Source organism: Hoplias malabaricus, chromosome 17 (assembly GCF_029633855.1).
Source record: "Hoplias malabaricus isolate fHopMal1 chromosome 17, fHopMal1.hap1, whole genome shotgun sequence".
Classification (NCBI taxonomy): Eukaryota; Metazoa; Chordata; class Actinopteri; order Characiformes; family Erythrinidae; genus Hoplias; species Hoplias malabaricus.
In genome coordinates this window covers 30,210,938-30,220,483 of record NC_089816.1, presented here as the reverse complement: position 1 = coordinate 30,220,483, position 9,546 = coordinate 30,210,938, and positions in this window count along the sequence as shown.

Below are 9,546 nucleotides of genomic sequence, written 5' to 3'. Positions count from 1 at the left end.
TCAGTATTGCACATTAGTGGCACATTAATAATGTCTTTCTGTTTAATGGTGATCCAGCTGTATCCTTCTGTATGTTCTGTATCCTTGTTTTAAGGACTTTGATTAAGGAAAAATTATATAAAAACCACACCATGTGCAAATATACAGAGACAGGGTTAAACAGTTTTCACTTCTTAGTGACCAACAACTTGTGTCTCATACTTCTGATTTTTTCCATGCTGTGTTTAAACAACAAACGCTGTTTTGATATTTCTGTGTGTTCTATGGTCTCTTGGTTGCTGTCTCCATAAGAAAGATATTGTTATTATGAATTCACAAGAAACACATGTTTTGATCTCAAAATAACACATTTTATTATCTTATTATTATAAGAAAATTTCATCACAATCCTGAGCTTCATTTGCAGAAAAATAAGATTAACTCATGGCCTTTCTTGACTTTTGTAGAAAAGGGAGTTTTCTTCTTATTGCCCCCCTCTACAACTCCTTTCACTAACTAGCGGAGTTAATGTGCTATTATCTATTGTGAATTTAAGAGTGTGTGACAATTTAAATGTTAATACGTATTTCAGAGTTCGGGTTTATATCAGTGCTTCACAAAATGATGACTAGTCTTTAAATATGTGTGACTGCTTTTTAAATGCTATTTCAAATGTATACTACAAACAAACATAACAGTATTGGAAAATTGTTACATGTAACCGCAGTCAGGTGCAGGAAAATCTGGACTATAGTGCCAGGCACAGAAAATTTAAAATATATTGTATTTATTAATGTTGTTTAATCAACATTAGGTTTTTATATATATCCACCTCTAGTCATAAAAAAATGCTTATTTTTCTTTATTTGGTCTTCCTGCAGTTGTATTGCCCATACCAACTGTCTTCTGTAAGTGTATTTAGGTACTTAAAAAGAACTTTAAAAATGTATTGTTGTTGTTGTTATTCATTGTCTATGACCACTTATCCAGTTCAGGGTCCAGAGTCTAACCGGAATCACTGGGTGCAAGACACACCCTGGAGGGGTCACCAGTTCTTCACAGGGTGACACTCACACCTACGGACACTTTTGAGTCCCCAATCCACCTACCAACGTGTTTTTTTTTTGGACCGTGGGAGGAAACCGGAGCAAACCAACGTCGATACAGGGAGAACACAACAACTACTCACAGACAGTCACCTGGAGCGGGAATCGAACCCACAACCTCCGGGTCCCTGGAGCTGTGTGACTGCGACACTAACCTGCTGCTATAAAAATATTTTTATTATTATTATAGTTATAAATAAATTAAAATAGACCATTGTCTGTATTTAGAATTAATATTCTATATGATAGTAGATTACCTTTATAAATATTCAATCATTTCATTCCTGCATTCATAAAATGTTGATTAGGATAGTACAGCCAAGTCCTAATTAATCACAGATCATGGAGAATATGATCCAGTCCAGTATGCAGTGTGCATTTTTAGGAATGGCCTGTTTATCTATGTCCAGAATACTAATGACTGATCACAAAAATTTGATGAACTAATGCAGGTTTATATATAACTTGGCTTTTGACCAGAGAAGTCTCAATTTCATAGCATTTAATCAGCAACTAGCCTGTAAATAAAACTAAAACTAGCCTTAAATTTAAGCTTTGGAAAGAAGAGAATTTCAGGTACATTTTCCTGAAATGTTTCTATTTTAATATACATCAATTATAGCATGTGTATGAGCTTTTTATTTAATATATTCTTAAATGTCACAGGGCAGCATGATGGCGCAGAACCTGGAGGACACACAGGTGTTTGGTGTGTTCTCCCTGTGTCCGCGTGGGTTTCCTCTGGGTGCTCCGGTTTCCTCCCACAGTCCAAAAACACACGGTGGTAGGTGGATTGGCGACTCAAAAGTGTCCGTAGGTGTGAGTGTGTGAGTGAATGTGTGTGTGTGTGTTGCCCCCTCCAGGGTGTATTCCCGCCTTGCGCCCAATGATTCCAGGTAGGCTCTGGACCCACCGCGACCCTGAACTGGATAAGGGTTACAGATAATGAATGAATGAATATAGGGAATGTAATTGATCTGTAGACAGCAATACTACTTTTCTTAACAAATCAAACTTTAAACTTTATTAGCAGAAAGAAATTAGACTGGAATGAAATCAAGGCAGGCATCACTAATATTATCTGCAAATGTCTTAATTCCAATCAAGGAAAGTCCATCTACTTCAATGTGTTTTATGCAATCTGTCTTGTATCAGTTGATTCTTTATACACCACACGGGCACGATTTATTAATGTATTAATTTAAAACATTGGCAGGGTACGGTAACGCTTTTGGATGATTAGTTCTGAATCACAAACACCACTCCAACACATGGAAAAGTACTGCATTGTGAGTCTAGAGGACACACTTTCAATGCTCCACAGCCCAGGACTTGAGGGCTTCCTACAGGCTTCATAAGGTTGGTGACCCCTGAGTGTAAGCATACACAGCCACGTGAAATTAGCGACATCTTGTGGGCAGTAAGGAGTACAACAACTGTATTCCTCCTTTCTGTCATCAGCTATTCATTCACTGCTCCCTACACCCTACCGTGTCTTATAAATTCCACATATTTCATGAATTAGCTGCAGAAATTGCCTGGTGCTGTTGAGTCCCCACCTGTTTGCTAGAAAGGAAAAAAAAAATCAATAGAAACTGAAATGCTTAAAGCAGTCAGGAAAAGTTTTGGCAACGCTTGAAGCAATATGGTGTTCCCACTTTAGGCCAAAGAGAGTCATGAACAACTATGACTAAATGAAAGAGTTTGTTTGATTCTGCTGGGACGAGATGTCTGCCAAGTGCCGTTGCCAAGAAAGCCAAAGCACACATGTCTGAGTTATATTTATTAAAAAGTAGCTTGCTGAAAGGCCTAAAGAACAGCTCTCTGGTCTTTGGACAATCATTTCAGACCTTCAAATTGCTTTACAAGGCAAAATATCATTCGAGCCTTTGGATTTCTGAGTTTTCTTTTAAGCAAGGAAACCTAACATGAATAACAAAAGCTTTTGGTGTCCACTTAATTCACTGGGGTCAAACTGGCCTTAATGTGAATATGAATGGAAGGTGTGACAGCCATTTAAATGCAGGCATTCTTTTTAATGTTGGAATTTTAATGTTTCAAAGTCGTCCAGACTGTCCACAGCATAAGAAAGGCCCCCCGAGTCCCTTCTGTAAACAATAAAGGTGTTGGGAAAGAGACCACTGCAGTGTTATCATAAAAAAATGTGGCTGGCAGGAGATGAAAGTGGGTCCGCCTCCTATTAAAAAGGCCTGAGATCAATGATGCTTCATTACAATGATGTCATTATAGTTTTACTTTACAGCCTCCCGCTTATATGTGACAGCTGACAAGGCCTCTCTCATAAAAGCAGGTCTATTTGATGAGAAAACCACAACCTGTACTTTTTAACAATCCTTTCCAGTGTTGCGGCAAACAATGTGGTTCCCTGTAATTTCTGCAATTTAGGCCATTTACAGCTGGCTAAAAATGTGAGGCAATGACCATGCTTTTTAAACAGGTTCTGGGGTCAAACTTTACATTAATTTATGCCATGCTAATACCTGACATTCTGTTTAAAAAAATAAAATAAATAAAAAACAACAACAGTGGTTTTAAAGTTTATCTGTGTTCTCTGATGTGTACATTACACTCTCTTCTCCAGAAAGAAATGTGGTTCCTTGTAAGTTTTCCTCATAGAACATCACAGAGCAAACACAGTTTTATTAATAATGTGGTGCATTAAGGAATTTCCAGTACTCTTTCCACCTCTATTTATCATGGCATGTAATTGCTGGGCGGCACGGTGGTGCAGCAGGTAGTGTCGCAGTCACACAGCTCCAGGGGCCTGGAGGTTGTGGGTTCGATTCCCGCTCCGGGTGACTGTCTGTGAGGAGTGGGTGTGTTCTCCCTGTGTCCGCGTGGGTTTCCTCCGGGTGCTCTGGTTTCCTCCCACAGTCCAAAAACACATGTTGGTAGGTGGATTGGCGACTCAAAAGTGTTCGTAGGTGTGAATGTGTGTGTGCATGTCTGTGTTGCCCTGTGAAGGACTGGCGCCCCCTCCAGGATGCCCAATGATTCCAGGTAGGCTCTGGACCCACCGCGACCCTGAACTGGATAAGGGTTACAGATAATGAATAAATTGCTCTGACAGCAATACTACATTTCTTTACATGTGATGTCTTGGAGATTGCAGAATCTGTATCTGCAGATTTTATTGTTGGAACTCTAGCATTGACTACATTTTGTTTGGACACACATACATGAATACAACGTACTAATTCAATAATGCAAATATGAATTGATTTATAACTTAAACAAACAGTATATTATTTTCAGTTTTAATTTGTCTAGAATTTTGAGTGGAAGCAAGCTTGATTGTGGCAGGGAAAAATTACTACCTGAGTAGTACCAAGACTGTAAAAATAGTAATCTATTCAATAAGGAATAAAGAAACTAGGTGATACTAATCAATATGTGAAAATATTCAAGCCTTCTTTAAAAGAATGTTTAAGAAAGATAATTTGGGCAATGAGAAATGTCAAAGTGTTGTATAATAGCACTATAATAGTCTCATTAACACTTAGCACATACAAGTGTTCTAGTGATCAGTGTTCAAGAGCTTAAACATTCTATAATTGCCATTGCATTAACATTGCCATAAGAGGTGAGCCTTAAGAGAAAAATAAAAGATCTTCAAGAATTAAGGTTCTGAATTTAGGGACAAGTAAAATAATATATATATATATTTTTTTTTAACATGCTTTGATTTTAATCTAAAGCATGGGTTTCAGGATTTCATCATGTGCCAGCAACAAGGTGGGTGGAGTGGCTTGATGGTGGATCACCATTGTGGATCACTACACTGAAGTTCTCATGGACTACTAACTATCATCACCAGTAGATTGACCAGAGGAGGATGGGTCACCCCTTGTGAGCCTTGGTTCCTCCCAAGGTTTCTTCCTCAGCTGGGGGAGTTTTTCCTTGCCACTGTCGCCCCTGGCTTGCTCACTTGAGGGTTTTACATTTGAGGGTTTTACATTTGTCTTTACATTTCATGTCAAATCTTGTCTTACTGGAATTCTGTGAAGCTGCTTTGTGACAACATCAGTTGTGAAAAGCGCTATATAAATAAATTTGATTTGATTTGATTTGATTGTAGTGTTAGTTTGCAACCCATTTTGAATAGTGATGCTGTCACATCACAACTTTTGTTAACATTTTACTTAATCACAGTGAACAGCATTAATATATATATATATATATATATATATTGATATATATATATATATATATATATATATATAAATATATAGCAGTTACACAGCTTCAGGGACCTGGAGGTTGTAGATTCAAGTCCCGCTCCGGGTGACTGTCTGTGAGGAGTTGGTGTGTTCTCTCTGTGTCTGCATGGGTTTCCTCCGGGTGACTGTCTGTGAGGAGTGTGGTGTGTTCTCTCTGTGTCTGCGTGGGTTTCCTCCGGGTGACTGTCTGTGAGGAGTGTGGTGTGTTCTCTCTGTGTCTGCGTGGGTTTCCTCCGGGTGACTGTCTGTGAGGAGTGTGGTGTGTTCTCTCTGTGTCTGTGTGGGTTTCATCCGGGTGACTGTCTGTGAGGAGTGTGGTGTGTTCTCTCTGTGTCTGCGTGGGTTTCATCCGGGTGACTGTCTGTGAGGAGTGTGGTGTGTTCTCGCTGTGTCTGTTTGGGTTTCCTCCGGGTGACTGTCTGTGAGGAGTGTGGTGTGTTCTCCCTGTGTCTGCATGGGTTTCCTCCGGGTGACTGTCTGTGAGGAGTTCGTGTGTTCTCTCTGTGTCTGCATGGGTTTCCTCCAGGTGCTCCGGTTTCCTCCCACGGTCCACAAACTCAGATTGGTAGGTGAATTGGCGACTCAAATGTGAGTGTGAATGAATGTGTGAGTGTGTGAGTGAGTGTGTGAGTGTGTGTCTTCCTGTGAAGGACTGGCGCCCCCTCCAGGGTGTGTTCCCCACCTTGCACCAAATGATTCCACCGTGACCCTGAACTGGATAAGCGTTGCAGATAATGAATGAATGAATGATTGTTGGTGTTGTTGATACAAATAATTATTGGTATTAGTAGTATAATATCAGTAACGTTGTTAAGCATTTTTTTTATTGTAATTGCACCACAGCTTTCAATATTAACCACATATTGTCACTGTCCTAAATAATCCCCAGCTGTAATTTTTTTTTAAGTGCTTAAGACATTTTTATGGCTTTCCCTGTAACAACCCAAAAGGCACTGTTTCTTTAAGAGGTGCTCATGTAATGTAGAGGTCGTATTGTAACATGATATAGACTTTGGGTCCTTGCTCTTTTATTTACTTCTGTTTGTAAGTAGCGTAAGCACAGTGAATTGGGCTGATTGTAATTCATATGTAAAAAGAACAAAGTAACTCATGTTCCTAAATGGCCTGTCTGTGTTTCTCTATAAGGTTACTGCACAATGTCTGGGAGATGTCAAACAAGAGAGAAGTTGAAAAATCAATGATTTACAGGAAGTCATTCATTCTGATGAAGCTCTTTTAGTCCACTCTTTCATATGTAAATAAGTTCATATATTTTAAACAGGAAAATCTGTATGTTGGGGTCAAATATGGGAAATCTGCAATTAAAAGTGTGATTAAATGTGATTAATAACACACAGAAAAAATAAAGTCATTTGATGACTCTAATTTATACCTGCTGTTTTCATCTTGATCTCCAGCCTTGCACTGATGATAATGTGTTAATGTTTTGTCAGATTTAATGTGTTATTTGTTTCCCATGTTGTTTGTTATATTTATTTATTTATTTATTTTTTTTGTACTTGTCACTGACTTCATGGAATGACAAAGCAAACTCGTACTTTTATCCTATCAAAGGCCATGCTCTGAACATGTTAACACGTTATTAATATCTTTTGTGTTAACACAAAATTATACTCTACGCCTTAACACGGAGAATCCAATGTGTTATGAGACCAATGGCCTTTGATATTATCCAGCCTCCTTGCCTGTTACATGTCTTGAGGACACGGATATGAACTCTATAACTCAATTTATACTTCTGTATTGAACCTATGCCATAGACAACGTATTGACGTAGACCTCTCCAGAAATGTAACTACACGTCACGTTGACACAGACCGCAACTACTGCGATTGGCCAATAGTCAGACGGATATTTTTATATTGAACATGTAAATTCTCTTCTCCACGCACAGAGACTGCAGACAGCAGGACATACACCCTGACATGGGCTCTGCGTCGAGTCAACACTAGGGTGAAGTTCTGAACAATTCAGCCATTCATTCATTGTCTGTAACTTTGTCATCGTCTTTTGCTTTTTCATTAGGCACATTTGGTACCTGGTACTTTCTTACTGTACACCTTGTAGAACGCTGATTGGCCAGAGAGACTTGATAAAAAAATCTCCATATTACAGCAGAGATTACGTCTGTTTTTATCTGAATCACAACAGCAGCTTGAAAAATTAAACTGTCATCTTTTAAAAAAGGTTCAAATGCTCCTTGGATTGGTGAACAATAAAAAGAAAACCTCTGAGTTTTCTTTTTCTGTCAGGTATTAAGAAAACTGGGGAGCAGAGCCGTGTTTAGTTAAAAAAAAAACAGGTGAATACATGATGAGTAAACAGCACTTAACTTTGTTGTGGTTTTTAATGCCAGCTGTTCTGCTTAGACATCACTAGCTATTTTTAGTAGGAAGATGTGCTAGTTGAAAAGCTACCAGGGTCCAGGGATCAAAAAACATTAAGAGCTGTGGTACCGAGTGGTACCATGCAATGGAAATACACCATTAGATACTTACTGCTACTTTGAGTCAGTAGATTTATCTTGGCAACACATCACAGAAGAGATTTGTTTATGGACCAATAGAGAACATTCATTTATTCATTCATTATCTGTAACCCTTATCCAGTTCAGGGTCGCGGTGGGTCCAGAGCCTACCTGGAATCATTGGGCGCAAGGCGGGAATACACCCTGGAGGGGGCGCCAGTCCTTCACAGGGCAACACACACACACACACCTACCTACGGACACTTTTTTGAGTCGCCAATCCACCTACCAAGGTGTGTTTTTGGACTGTGGGAGGAAACCGGAGCACCCGGAGGAAACCCACGCAGACACAGGGAGAACACACCACACTCCTCACAGACAGTCACCCGGAGCGGGAATCGAACCCACAACCTCCAGGCCACCGTGCCGCCCCAATAGAGAACATATGTATGCTTAAAAGAAACAGCAACAACCAGAAGGAATTGAACAGTATAGAACTGTCATTGTCAAATACAAAAATCAGCTAAATTTGGGTTTAAAAATCCCTCTGGAGTCAGCAATCCCACCAGTGGGATGAGCTTCAAGATGGCAGTCATGGTTCTCATCTGACAATGCCTTCCAGGTCCAGGACAGCCTTAATTGTCCTGGAGAGTGAAGAAGAATGAAGGTCCTCGGATGAAAGCAGCAATGACAGTGAAGAGGAACGGCTTCATTTTTCAGTGACCTAAAACACTGTTTTTTGTGTGGACAGGAGGCCAAAATGTAGACAGAAAAACAGTTTTTAAAAGTAAACGGATCAGTGTGGATGGGGCCTCAGTCAGCACTTACTTCTAGTAAACACAGCCTTGTCATTTATGTGGTGTCCATAAGCACTCATCACGTAAACACAACATATCTGTCACACCTTGAATGGATTTAACAGAATGGTAATAATAGAAATAATAATTGAAGCCAGCTAATGGACTCATAAGTAACCTTTATTGTGGCTGTTGGTCTCACTGATGTAGCCTGTGTAATGCCTTATGTAAGTTATATAATGAAATGTGTAAATGGCAATTTCATAACGTGTGCAAACAAATGCTCTCCCAGTTTGTCACTGTTATTCTCCTGCAGCATGCATGTAGGCTATTGTGATTCATATGTCTGATGTAAATGTGTCTTGGCTGCTGATGATCATATTCTTTATTTACTATTTTACAGAAATGTAGAGAATACTGCAGCTGTACGGAATAAAAGCATGCTGTTAGCCACGTCTGAAACCACAGTCATGGAGGACAGAAACTAATGGTCACAATGATGCCACTCCACTGCATTTTGTTCTGGGAACCTGGTGTGCAGCTGACAACAGGAGAAAGCCGCACTCCATTTGACCTCTTTAAACTGTTCATTTCAGGTGAAGCTGTAAAAACCCTCTGCCAGAACACCAACAAGCAGGCTGCCTGGAACACTGCCAGAGGTGCAAAATACAGATGGATGGGGGTTGAGCTGAATTGTTGACCGATCTTCTACATGGTCATGATCAAGTTGGATCACATCAGTGACTACTGGTGGAAAAACAGCATTTTTTCAATCCTTTTCCCATCTCAAGTGATGTCAAGGGACAGATACTGTATCCATGGAACATACACATGAATGACCCAGATGAGGACAGGCTGAATGACGCCAAGAAGGGACCATCAGAACATGACAAACTGTTCTGGATCAAACCTTTGTACACGGTTCAAAGCGCCTG